The sequence below is a fragment of the Centruroides vittatus genome, unplaced genomic scaffold (assembly GCF_030686945.1).
Source record: "Centruroides vittatus isolate TY-2023 unplaced genomic scaffold, ASM3068694v2 contig_824, whole genome shotgun sequence".
NCBI classification, from domain to species: Eukaryota; Metazoa; Arthropoda; class Arachnida; order Scorpiones; family Buthidae; genus Centruroides; species Centruroides vittatus.
Window position 1 is genome coordinate 1,107,038 of NW_027122537.1, and position 9,505 is coordinate 1,116,542.

Below are 9,505 nucleotides of genomic sequence, written 5' to 3' on the forward strand. Positions count from 1 at the left end.
GACCATCCATTGATTACATTAATTGTTCTAACACCATGTTATGATTTTTGAAATTTCATTTGTTTAAAAATGCCTTTTAAATACTTAAAATTTATATTCTGTTGAATTAGTAGTGGCACAATTGGATGGCTGAGGCACAGAGATGTCAGCCTACTGGAGTTCAAGTACAGAATTTTTGAGGATAGTTTGATTTATTCATTAATTTAATTTTCATAAATTTTAAAACACTAGTAAATCATTCCACATCAAATCAACCTAACGGCAAGCTCATACAATACAGAGCTAATAACTGACAGGTATGGCACTTTTAACGTCCATTTGCACAAACAAAAATTACTAGCAGACGTATAATAACATTCAAACATGAATTCTTCTGATATTAAAGGTTCTCAAAAGGATGATGATAAGTTCTTAAAGAAAAAAAATAAAAGTAAAATTTCAGGAATCAAATTTTTGACTTTAAAAATTTCTATAAAATTGAAGTTGTAATGGATTATCTTTTTTTGCAATTCCATTATCATTCTTTCTTAAATAAGTCTTCACTGATCATTCTACGATAACTGGATGCTAAAACATAACTGATTTTGTCTTGTACAGGGTGACAATAATTAACCCGTACAAAGTTTGTAGCAATGCTGCACCTGAACTTTTTTACTGTCACCAATTTACATACTATTGTTTAATTCTCCATGATTTCCTGCCCGTGTAGATGTACTTTCGATGTAATAAGGGTTAGTTCTTTATTTTTTTTAATGGTGTCAAACAAATGTTGTGCAATTTTGGAGCTATTGCGGCAAGGAAAGCATCAATGTGAAATTGTTTGTCTGCTCGGTGTTCCAAAAATGACAGTCTCAGATGCAGTTCGACGATTCAAGGAGCTTGGCCACAATGGTGACCGTCCCGGACGTGGAAGAAAGCGCACTGTCAACACGTCTAGGAACCGCAAGATCATCACAAAGCGAGTTGACTGACATGCGAAGGTCTCCATGAGAAAAATTGCTCCTGAGATCAGAATCAATCGCGAATCGGTGCGGTTAATGGCGAAAAAGGAACTCGTACTCAAGCCCTACAAGTTCCAAAAGGTTCAGCTCCTCACCGATGAAAACAAGTGCGTGAGACTCCAAACATCCCGTTAACTCAAGCGTCGGGCCGCAGGTCGACAATGGGAGTGCATTCTCTTCACAGACGAGAACCTTTTCTCCGTACAACCATCAAAACGACAGGAACTGGTCCGCAGGGGCTCCTGGACGCTCAGCCGTCATCGAACATCACAAAATCCAATGTCAGTCATGGTTTGGGGTGGAATTTGTGCGAGCGGCAAGACACTCCTTGTTTTCGTCGATCAAGGGGCCAAAATTAATCAAGATGTGTAACACTGTGACATTCTCGAGGCTGTGGTACTTCTGTGGGCTCAGCAGCATTTTGGCAGTGCGAAATGGACGTTTCAGCAGGACTCGGCGCCGACACACAGGGCGAAGAAGACTCAGGAGTGTGCAAGGCTCATTTTTCCGATTTCATCTCGTCTGCGGAATGGCCACCGTACTCGCCGAATCTGACCCCAATGGACTACAGTGTGTGGTCCATTTTGGATACCAGGGCCTGTTCTAAGCTCCATGAAAGTTTGGAGACGCTGAAGCAATCCTTGCGCTGGGAGTAAGACAAACTGTCTCCAGAAGAGCACGGCCCATCGCTGAGAATTTTAAAACACGTTTGGGGCTCTGCATCAAATCAAAAGGAGGCCACTTTGAAACTGGCTGAATATCTGATTAATACGTAAAGTATTGTCACTGTTATATGCTGCTGTTTTGCTAATTTTCATTTTTTAAATAAATTTACAATACAAAAAACTTGTACGGGTTAATTATTGTCACCCTGTAATAGTGTCAAATAAGAAAAATTTTAGTGGGCCATAAAAGCCCAAAAAACCTTTTTGGAAAAATCTTTTAGAACCACTTTGTTTACATACCAAATATAATTAAAATTAAAAGTGGTTTTGGTTTGGTTGACTGAACATCATTGTTTTTTGTTAAGGAAATTTAAATATTTTTTTCATTAACGCCTCAACTTTTTTTTAAAATTTAAATTTAATAAAGTTGAGATGTGAATGAAGGAAATGAATTTTAAAGACTTTCAGCAAGCCATTTTTGGGGAAAAAGTTGAGATGCACCTTAACTTTTTTCCCATCTTGGAGATGTTGGCAATGAACATAATGAAGGTTTCACCAAGCCATTTCCATCCTGGAAAAGAGATACTAAAGTCATATGGATCCAGTGATGCTGGGAGATTACTACTGATTTATATTGGTAAATGCATAGGTACTTGATATAAGGGCTTCAATATTTGAAAACTATGTCATAATGTAACATTTTCTTGAAAATTTTCAAAATATAGGCATTGGAATTGATAAGAAACCACCTTTATTTTTCTGGAAATAAAAATCAGGTTGGGTTGTATCATTATAGTATGTACAGATCAAAAATCAGATGGGAGAAAAACAAAATTTTTATGAATTGTGTTTAGTTTAGAATTAAGAGGATTAGAATGTTCTGATAAATTTTTGAGATGATAAAAATCATAAACAATAATTTCAAATTTAATGATACCTTGTTTGAAATTTGATTTAATTGTATCATTTTGTAATGATTATTACAATGTCATTGTAGTGTTAATATTATGTACTTTGTTTATATTACAGTATTATGTTAGAAGTATTGCATAATTGTATAATATACAAACACTTTTGTAGTGTTTTTGGTTAGTGTTCTTGATTATAATTTCAGATGATGTGTTTTAATTTTAAATGAGCAGGTTGCAATTTTTAACTGTTTTTTTTAAATTTAAAATATTTGCTTACCACTTCAAATTAGTAGTGTCTTACCTCTGTACATCATACTTTTTCTGTTAGAATAGTCATACCGGTCATTAACTCCATTCAGGGGAAAAGTTTTGAATAGAAATAACATGTCTGGTTTTCATCAGAAATTCATATATGTGAGTTGTTCAAAAAGTTCCTGAACTTTTTGAATAGCACACCTCCAGTTGGGGTTATTTTTTAATCCACATGAAGGCGTTGTGTCTGCAGAAACCTTCCGAGTAACATGTTTCAACCTGTTTGTTGATATCTTGTTTTGGTGATTAGTTATGGCCGTTTATGTGAAGTGGGGTTCGGCGAAAAATCAGATCTGCTGAAATGAACTCTTTGAAGGAGCAGCATTGTTCTGTGAAATTCTGTGTGAAACTCGAGAAATCCTTCACGGAAACTTTTGAGTTGATTACCAAGGCTTATGGTGAGAGTGGGTGAAAGATCCCTGCCCCCAAAAAGCTCGACAAATTTGCTCATGTGTTAAGGAGATGTTGACTGTTTTTTTTTATGCAAAGGGGTTATGTATCACGAATACCTACTTACAGGCCAGACAGTCAACACAGAGTACTAGCTGGGGTTATGAAACACCTAAGAAACAGAATCAGGTGAAAATGGCCCGAACTTTCAAGGAGCAGTGAGTGTTTTTTGCACCATGACAATGCGCCGGCTCATTTGTCCCTCAGAACTTGTGAGTTTTTGGCCAAAAACAAGACCGTTGTGCTTCCCCACCCACCCTACTCACATGACCTGGCTCCATGCAACTTTTTCCTGTTTCCCAAACTAAAAAACACGCTCAAAGGAAAAAGATTAGCCACCATTCCAAAGATAAAAAAAAAGACAGAGCCGCTTATGAGCATTCTGGAAAAAGCATTCCAGGACTGTTTAAAAAGTGGAAACGCTGCTGGGATAAGTGTATACGTTAGAGAGGAGACTACTTTGAAGGGGACCCTGACAAATAAATTGTAAGTGAAGTATTTTTTTTGTAATAAATAAAGTTTGGGAACTTTTTGAACAACTCTCGTATAGTTAATCAGGGCCTCCTGTCCCTAAACTTTTCATATCTGGTCTCGTCTTTCATCTATCTAACTCCGTCCTCAAGATCAAGGAAAGATGGACGGATGGATGGACAACAGTGTGAATTTATGTCTACAGTTTTTTCAAATTGCAGCCCAATTATTGAGTAATACAAACCACCTTCAAAGTAAGCACCTTTTACCAACTTTCATGCTATTTACTTAAACAGTTTTGCAGCCCATTTTGCATTACCTCCTGAAATGAAATTATCAGAACACTTTTTGCCATTGTTGTTCATTGTGAAGAACGGTATATACATTATACACTAGTGTATAATGTACAATTGCTTATATATTTCTATTATGATACCCCATTGGGCATATGCACCTTCAAATAACATTCCATGTAAAAAGATTCTTAAAAAGAGTTTCAGAACTAGAATCTCTTCAACTATTTGAATTTGCAATGGTAAAGGAAGTAAAAAATGTTAGTGCAAGACTGAAATTATATGCTGGAAAGTGTGATATAGAGCCATGTGAAATTCTGAAAATGTTAACCAAATTGTCTTTTGATTGTTTACTGTCTCTTAATCTCTTCATAAACTTGGGAGATTATTTCTTTGTCTTACTGAATCTGACCTATCTGAATGAGAATGGTCCTTTCTTGATTCATAGCCTTTGTTTTAACATGCTTGTTAGTTGTACAGTACACTTGTATATGTAATGTGGAATCATCACTATATGCTTTTTTGAACAGATAAAATGTTTGAGTAAAGTTTTTACAAGTTTGATGCAGAATTTAATATTGATTTGCTGCTCATGATGCATCATTTCAAAATTCAGAGGGTGCAAACATACATATTTTATGTATTATGTTCTAAACCATCCAAATATAGAATCCAGAGTGACATGTGTAAGAAAATGTTCAAATGCATGTTTACATGTAATAATTACAGTCTTTGCTAGACATCATCAAAAGTTTGGTTTATTTTTTACTCCATTTGTTAGTTTATAACTGATATTCCAGAAATTTTGTTTTGACTATTTGAATAAAATTTACAGCTTTTATGATTATTCAATACCTCAATAAAACCTTTCACTTTTTATTTTTAAATTTGTAGCAGGTTAATAGTTGCTACAAATCAATGTATTACAGCTCTCTGCCATTTAATATCAGACTTTTTATACTGAGACAAGAAGATACGTAGATCAGAACGAAAACAAACTCATTTTTTCTTCCTGGTGTCGAATGCATTCCAATAAAATATATACATGGGGGAAAAAGTTTATTTTTAGTATAATAAGTCTAATATCAAGCAGCAGTCTTAGAGCCATAATACATATAACATTGAAAAATCAGACAAAAATCAGTTCCAAAACATTTTGAAGTTTTATTGTGTTTACTTTCAATCATGTAAGATAGCCCAAAGCAGGGATTCCCAATGGGATCAATGAAATTTTGAAGAGGTCGATAGAACTCAAGGGGTGAACTAAGGGTCAATTAGAAAATCAAATAGTGTATTTTTTTCAAGAATTTCAAATAATTTTCAATTAACAATAATAATCATGTGGGAAATTCATTATGAAATCCTAAAGCAATTCCAGAATATCTTATAAACACAAAAATTTACACCTTCTTCTCAATTTCCAGCATTCATTGTTTAAAAAACAAATGTTTTAGGCTACATTCAGTGGTCTGCATATGCTTAAGAAGATTCTATATTGAATGTCTATAGCAGATTCAAAGTTGGAATAACACCATCTTTTCTTTGACATAATTGTTTTTGAATTAATATGTACTATATTTATGTAAATATTAATATAATTTTAACAAATTAAACAAATAATTATGTACAAAAATATTAAAATGCCTCTGATAAATAATATAAGCAAAAATAATAATAATTAAAAATAAACTTATTCAGCAAAATATAAATTTATATTATTGCATTATTTGTTGCAATTATATTTTTAAGGGGTTATCTAATATAGATTCTATATTCTTATCCAAGACATAGCATTCGTTATTGTTAATATGGCTTCCTTTAAATGTTGTGGCAAGTATTTTAAATGCCTCCATGGTTCTTAGTTTATGATTATCAAATGTGCATTTTAAAAGCTTTGCTTCTACTTATTGTGGAGACACTCCTTGCTTGCTTGCATATTGTGCTAGAGCTGTACTATATTTGTTTTTACTAATATTGTGAGGCCCTGGGCTGGGATGAAAAATATTCTTTTAACTATATATTCAAACAAAAACGAATCTTGATCTTTGCAATTAATTAAAATTAAGGAAACTAAATTATAAAGGAAAAGGAGAAAAAATAAAAATATTTTAACATTAAAACTATGCAGTAAAAAGGGAGAAAAATTAGTAAATTAAATTTTTTATAAGAGAAGATGAACAAAAAAGAAAATGTTAGTTAAGGTGCAAGGTTCAATCAACACCAAACGAAAGACAGTGTCAAATTGTATTCGTAAACAATTGTCTTTCTCGGGAACCGGATCCGGTCCAATTTCACCTGGTAACAGAAAGACCAATCTGGGACCGAGAAAGGGGATTAATGACCAATAAAGTAACTATTTGCGAGACCAAAAGATATTTAAGCCTGGGCCTCAAGGTCACTTGTTCTTTGCCATGGCGTCCCGCGAGGCTATATCCCTCGCTGGGGTGTTTCCCACAAGGTTCATCTTTGTCCTTTGCCAATGTATCCTCCTAGAGTTATAGACCTTCATTGAGAGAAACTTCAGAAATTCCAATCTGCATTCACCAGACATTGTTTCCTGTTCAAGAACTGGACTTAGAATGCAACATCCAGTCAGCAAATGGAAATCACAAAATCTACAGGAATTTCACCCTTTGTGAAAAGTACTATTGACTTTATTTGTAAGTTAAATTCTCTAATAAATGGGTTGTGTTGTTTGTAAATGAGGCATCAATCTCTGACTCAACTGCTCCCACATGATGTTGATTGTTACTGCTCAGCAGTCCAGATGGCAATAGAGACGATAACGATATATCTCATAATCGTTATTTCATTTTAAAATCTTTCCCCCTTTTCCTTTATAATTTAATTCCCTTAATTTTAATAAATTGCAAAGATCAAGATTCGTTTTCATTTGGATATATGGTTAAAAGAATGTTTTTCATCCCAGCTCAGGGCATTACACAAAGGTGACAAATCTTCCCTATGTGTCACCCAGAATCTATGATTGAAATTCAACCATTAGCCCCAAGTTATATTTCCAAATAATGGCATGAAAAGAAACTGGAAGGACCCCTTAATAAAAAGAAGGGGATTGATGACGATTGCCGTTCATCGTTATTGTTAGTTTGCCATCTCTTGAATCGTGTTCTCGCCTGATCTTTGGATACCACTTATGCTGTCACTGTCAACCCAAGACACCCAGAGACTTTCTCAACTTTACATCAACACTCCAATTCAACTCATTGATAGATCCTGAACAAACAAACGTACAGACCAGAAGTTCATCAATCTGCTGATCCCTTAATGAAAGAATTACCCTCCTTGATTTAACTAAGGTATTTATATACTTGTGGACTATTGTGAACTCTCTCTCTTGCAGTTATGGCCCGCAATGAATGCTTATATCAAATAACTAGCATCTAGCTAAGATCCTTATATAAATCTTTATAACTTACATACAGAAATATAAAATGCTTATGTAAATAAACAGGTATTGTTTAATGTTAATTTTGTAGTTGAGTGCACTTCTTCCAGTTGTCTCCCTATCCTTCTCCATCCCAAATCTGACTGCCTACAAGTATGACCATTTGCACATGAACCTAATAACTAATGGCCATCACAGTGTCTGTTGAGACACAATGGCGTCAGTCCTGAATGTGGCATCAAAGGTGCCAACCCTGCAGTCACACAAACCATTGTAAATTATAGTAACAATGATTATTTTCTGCATATGACAAATAATTGGCAGATATTCATATGAAAGAGAAATATAACAAGCATTCAACCATTATGTTATAAACTTTCATAAATGTATTAAATATATTCTAAACAAAATGTTCAGTATAATTCCTTAGGAATGTTTTATACCTATCAGAAGTATCCTATCTTTTGCCTACCAGTTTATTGGATATTTTTAGGATGAAACTTATATATCATAATGTAGCAAACAAGTTACATATACTTAGAATAAGGAAAACTTTGATTTGTTAGTGTTCAGATAAATTATATAAAGTTTTCTATACAACAGTTATATTCTGATTAGAAAAATTACTACAAAACTTTTTGTATTAAGAAGTTACATTTTTATATTTTTCTTATGCATTAAGTTTTTTGATTTTCTTCGAAAGTATTTTAAAAATAATACCAGTAACAAAAAATAAAACTAAACTAAACAGATATTTTAGAACAATAAAAGTACTTTAATCTTTTCTTGCATTTATATTTTAGATAAATAGTTAACACAGTTTTCAGCATAAATAACATTATATAAAGTTTTTGAATCCTGTTTCTCAGAATACAATATAAAAAACATATATCATCAAAATTATTGTAATTGCCATGCACTGATGATATGTAATAATCATTGCAATATCCAATTAGTATGCAAGATGATGATAACATACTAGATCATCACTATGAAGATTTTCTTTGTTAATTGATAAGTTTCTTGAAATTGCTATTGATGGAAACAGTGATCAGCTGGCCATACAAGGCCAACCACTTTTTGTAGCCAATGTTACAAATACAATTTTGTCTTTACTGTGCAACACTGTCAGACCAAATCAATAAATTTTTCCATAGAGGGAAAGGGTTATCCCTAAGGTATTGCTTTCCTTCTCCCCAACATCAACATCTCTACCCAGGGAGATTTAGCAATTAGAAAAATTGAAATAACTAGGTAAGTATTGAAAGTGAAATCTGCATAAAGAAACTATGAGACTATTGCCATAAACATGGCAACTGCTCTCCATTTTGGCTGGATCACTTTTTCCCTTTCCTATGGCCCTGGCTTATTAATCTGTAAAGTGAATTCATAGTATGCAAGTTAAATGCATTCATTTTTGAATTCTAATTGCATTTACAAATAATTTTCAATAAAACCATTCCTATTTTTTACATTAAATAGATAACAATTAAAATTAGAAACTGTCATCATAATCATTACATTCAACCAACTTTTAGGATCATATTTTAATTCTACAGTTACTAAGAAAAAATTTTTTTAAAAAATTTCCTAAAATAAAACTTCAAACATATATTCAATTAAACTATTTTTTATTATTACTTTGATAAAATCCTATATATATCATTTTAAATATTAACATATTCATTTATAATATAATAAAAAGTTATTAAATTTAATAACTATGTTTTAAAAGTTATCATTTTATTTCAAATGAGTACATGTAAATTTCTATTAACTATTAAGATTTCCCATTGAAATTCCTTTATACAAATATATATATAATACACCAATATAAAAGATATACCGCACAACAACAGAAATCAGTCACCACTTCTTTAACAAATCAGTAAATAATTTATAAATTCATTTTATAAAAATGTTTATGAAATTCCTTTTATTATGTATATTAGTATGTTTTAGTATTTTTGTAAAAATATGTCTGTATAAATATATT